The following is a 5464-nucleotide window of genomic DNA, read 5'->3' on the forward strand; positions in this document are numbered from 1 at the left end:
CGGATATCGCTTCCACACAACAAGATATGAGCAGACTCGGCCCAAACGGAAAACCACAAATAGCGGAGTTTGCACGCCCGGCACTGATGGCCTCGACTATCATGGTAGAGTTGAGGAAATCTATGAACTCTCATTTCATGGTCACAAACATAAACCTATCGTGTTCAAATGCCACTAGTTTAATCCTCGAGAAACGAGACGGACCCCTCATCTTGGGCTAGTCGAGATTCGAGAAGATTCTGTCTATCCAGGAAAAGATGTCTACATTGTGGCTCAACAGGCCGTGCAGGTGTACTATACGCAATATGCCAACCAAGACAAAGCGGATCTTAAGGGTTGGGCTATTGTGCACCAGGTGTCTCCACACGGTAAACTACCTGCCCCAAATGATGATGATTACAACTTCAACGCAAACACATATGATGGACAGTTCTATCAAGAAGATGGGCTACCAGGCACGTTTGAGATAGTCTTACCCAAAGCGATCGAAATGGAAGTAGACAACGAAACGGAGGATGACGAGGTTGATGGAGATGTGGTGCAAAATGCCAAGGACATAGAAATGCTTGACCGATTAAGGCTAGGCAATGACGACGAAGACAACATAGAACCTTCAGATAGTGTTGCCCATTTGGACAATTTTGACAGTGATGACGACACCTATGATCCTAATCATGAAGATTATTCCTAATACATGTAATACTACGTTTGTTTTAGTTTGTGTTTTCTTTATTTATTTTGAATCTATTTCTAATATATATACTAATAAGTCTTGTTCATTCTTTGTGATTGCAGGTGATGGCGAGCAGCCGTCCACGACGTGAGATGGCCTCCCTTTATGGGAGACCACGCCCTCCCATTTCAGATGAGGGGTCGGGGTTAGGGGTAGGGTCCATAGGAGGTCAGAGGAGGAGGACCAGGGTCAGCAGGAGGCAGCGGACTCCTTCCCCGCCACCTTCAGATGAGGTGGAGGAGGAGCACGTGATGGCCACGCCCAAGGATGAGGTCGAGGACGAGGACGTCCGACAGATCGAGGACAAGGCGGCCGAGGACGAGGCGGCTGAGGACGAGGCCGCCGAGGGCGATAGTTCCGCTACCCCGACTGTCTACCAGCGAGGTCCCCGCGAGTGTCCCTCAGCCTCCGCTTCCTCGCAACCGGGCACTGATTCGCCCTATGGCAAAGAGGTAAGTAACTATAGATGTTATCATAACTACTTCATATGATAATGTTGGAAATAAAAAGAGGAACTGATAAATTTTCTTAATCACTTGTGCAGGGCCTGGTTGGTTTTGTCGGGTACTCCTATACGCTCCACCGCGAGCATCCTTGGTGTTTTGTGTAGGAAATGGTACTCCGACCTTGTGAACATGTCCGAGGACCTGCGGGAGCTGGCCTACACGTGGGACAGGTATCAGTTGGCCCCTGACGACAGGTACCGCAACAAGCAGGAGCGGGTACTGGCGGAGTTTTGGGTAAGTCTCTCTCGCACAACATTTTCATTGGGCAAGTCTTTTATTGAAATAATGAATGGATACATCGGTTTTGTATGCAGAGGTATTTCAAGCTGGAAGAAGGACTTGAGGCCCGGGCGGATCAGGCGGCTGCCGCCGCCTGTAGGAAGTACGTCATCGACATGCACCACGAGGCGCGCGTGCAGGCCCACAGAGACTACTACGCCGTGGTGTTGAAGCAGTCCATCAGCAAGCCTGATGCAAGACAGGTGGAGCTGTCCTGGGCCCAGTACCTTGAGGTAGACGAAAAACATTAATAATGATTCGTTTTGAGATTAAGTCAGTTTAATTTTATCTTTTTCTATGTCAAATAATCGATGACTTGTAGCTGATTCCCTAGTGGTGCCGATCCCACTCCGTGTGCTGGGAGATGATCGTGGACAGGTGGTTGTCCAACGACTTCGCTGAGAACCACACGAGGCAGCGGGACCAGCGTCTGCTGAGGCAAGGTGCTACTCACCATCAAGGCAGTCGTAGCCTCCCCGCCTACAAACAAGCATATGTAAGTGATTTCTTTTATCTTATTTGACGCTGAGTTCTGCCTTATTTCTCACCATCTTGCCGTCTTACTCGCGGGGAGGCTGCACACCCGGGCGTGAGGTCTCGGAGTTCTCTGTGTGGCTATGTCCCCACATGGCAGGGCGTCTTCCTCTATCCTCCTTTGACCCGTCTGCCCTGCGCGAGGTGTACTCTAACCCGACCGTGCACACTAAGGTCCAAGAGTACACCTCAAAGGTGAGGGAGGTCCATGGGGAAGATTACGATGTGCGCACTGAGCCCATTGATGCAAGAGACCATCTTGAGGCTAGGAGGAGGCAAGAAGCATGGGCGGCTGTGGATTGCAGACGGCGCCATCGACTCCACCACTGTTCCTCTCTCGACGTGCTCCGAGCACGGAGCACGAGCTCCAGCCAGCCCATACGCCCACGGCCTACTCCGTCACTACAGCGGGTCGACGCTCTCGAGGTACGTCCTGTTTTACTCGTCGTACGTTCATCTTTGCACACCTAAGTTACATTTGCATTACTGAAACATTGAAGTTTGTATTGCGGGCCGAGATGCAGGCCTAGAAGCTCGTGGTCGAGGCTCAGAGCGCGCAGCTGTAGGCCCAGAGGGAAGCGTTCGTGGCCCAGGAGAGGAGGATGCAAGAAATGGAGGCCTTCATGTGGAGTGTCCAACAAGGGGGTGTACCTTTGCCGTTGGCAGCTCCTCCACCACCTACTCCTACAGCCACTCCTGTAAGTATGAAAGTTCACTCTTACTAGATGCTTCCTTGACATACAACCATGGTTGACATACAAACTTACTAGATTCTTGACATAGAAACTTACTAGATGCTTGACATAGAAACTTACTATATGCTTGCACTAGCTATGACATACAACCATGCTTGACATTCTCAATTTACTAGATGCTTGACATAGAAACTTACTAGATGCTTGCACTAGCTATGACATACACCAATGCTTCACATAGAAACTTACTAGATGAATCTCACACATTGCAACCTCTTATCCCTTTTGCAGCTTCCATCGGCGGGTTCGAATAACCCCGCTCATGCGTCACAGAATGATGGAGCCTTTGCTTCACCATCATGTCATAGGCCGCTTTTTTGAGGAGTTGTGCTTCGTCATGTGCTTGGACTTGAGCTTCACTTGTGGTTGTGACTTGTGCTTGGACTTGATGGACTGTGGTTGTGAATTGTGACTTGTGGTTGTGATATTTGACTTGTGGTTGCGATATGTTGTTATTTGAGTTGTGGTTGTGATATAATGCGTGAAAATGGTTTTGTTGTGATATATATGTGATTATTGTGATGTTTGTGATATATATGTGACATGTGATATATATTTGAAACTGTTTGTGTCAGTGGAATGCAAAAAAACAAAAAAAAATTGCAATTTCGGGTTGATTTGCCAAGTGCAACGGTCATGGCACTCAGCAAAGCTGGGAAACTTTGCCGAGTGCCAGGACATTGCACTCGGCAAAGATTTTTTAAAAAAAAAACAAAAAATCTTTGCCGAGTGCCAAGCTGGGGTGGGCACTCGGCAAAGAGCTTTTTAAAAAAATTAAAAAATGGCTTTGCCGAGTTGCGCGCCGCCGTGGCCCTCGGCAAAGAGTTTTTTGAAAAAAAATAAAAAAATGTCTTTGCCGAGTGCCCTAACTGTCGGCACTCGGCAAAGGCGCCGTCAACGGAAGCAGCGCCGTTGATGGCTGCTTTTCTTTGCCGAGTGTCGCCGTTGGCACTCGGCAAAGGCTTTGCCGAGTGCCGACAAATGGCCCTCGACAAAGAGCCTCTTTACCGTTAAATTTTTTCCAAGGGCTCTTTGCCGAGGGGCGGCGCTCGGCAAAGCCTTTGCCGAGGGCTTTTGGGCCTTTGCCGAGTGCCCTGGGCCCTCGGCAAAGAGGGCGCCTCCAGTAGTGTAGAGTGAGCAGCGGACCGGGCCCAGCCTGCTATTACTCATAAGCCGGCAATCTGGTCCACCGAAACCCACAACATACCAAAGTCTTAGTTCCTAACTCACTACTACAGATATCATTTGTAGGGGCGGCTCAAGACCATTTGTATGGGCGGTTTGGGCCATCCACCCATACCAAACCGTCTCTACAAATCATGATTTGTAGGGGGCGGTTCCCAGACCGTCCCTACAAATTGATTTGTAGAGGCGGCTGGTGTTATCAGCCGCCCCTACAAATCGATTTGTAGGAGCGGCTGTAGTACTACCGTCCCTATAATACCTATTTGTAGGGGCGGTTCAGTCTAGAACCGCTCCTACAGTATATTTTTTCGCAAAAAAAATTCAAATTTTACAATTCCAAATTCGAACCAGAACACTGTTTGTTTTCGCGTATTCCATCCAGCGTTCGCGTTGCCAAACGCCCCGCGACCAATGTTCCGCCGAACGCCCCGCGACCAGCGTTCGCGTTGCCGAACGCCCTGCCGAACGCCCCGCGACCAACGTGAGCGAGAAAAGCGAGATAATCCCGCTAAACGCCCCGCAACTAACGTTCCGAACCGCGTTCGCTCAAGAGTATTATATAAACTACAAGCATAAGAGTATTATATAAACTACAATTACAAGTCCAATTCACAAGAATATATACAATCCATCATTAAATAGACATAATTCACAAGGTAAAACCAATGTCAAATTCCATACACATTGTTATCAACATCCTAGAGCTAGCCTTTCAGTCTCACGAATGTGTTGGTACTGAGAATTTCTACCTAAGTAAGACTCTCGGTCATATTAGGTGCCTTTGACGTGTACAATCTGGTCCAATATGAAGTTGCAAAGGTCGCCGACGAGCTCTAAGATTTGGTCATCCTCGTATGGGTCTCTTTTCATTTCTTTCTCTTCTTTCCACTACAAGAGAACGAGTTTCGGTTTAGTATTTCATACCATGTATGAAGTTTTTATACTACGGGTGAAGATGTTCAAACTTACCCTTAAGGGGTGTCTCCTGTAGACACCGATGTTACTCATCATAGAACATATATAGTATCCACAATGTACACTCCTAGGCTTCTGCTTAGGGCACTGTGTATTTTACATATGAAAATGTTAAGTAATGCTTTTGACAGCCATGTAATAGAGTATTGATGAAGTAAGTTATACTTACCGCACATAATGTCATTTAAAATTTCTGGATTTTGAATCTTGAAATATTAGAACATAAAATGAATATTTAGGAATCTAAGTAACTTCAAATCAAAAACTTGGTAACTAAAAAGTTGTAGATCATATTGAGAACTGCAACTTTGTGTCAACCATGTCAACATTCGATGTAGTTTGAAAATTATAAATTTAAATTCTAAATCTTAGAGCTCAAAAAATCTTGGGACTCTAAACAATTCGAAATCTAAAATTTATCACCCGTAAATTCATAGAGAGCATTGAGATATACAATTTTGTTACAAAGTTTGCCATCATCTGAGTTTGTATAAAAA

The sequence above is a fragment of the Miscanthus floridulus genome, chromosome 16 (assembly GCF_019320115.1).
Source record: "Miscanthus floridulus cultivar M001 chromosome 16, ASM1932011v1, whole genome shotgun sequence".
Classification (NCBI taxonomy): Eukaryota; Viridiplantae; Streptophyta; class Magnoliopsida; order Poales; family Poaceae; genus Miscanthus; species Miscanthus floridulus.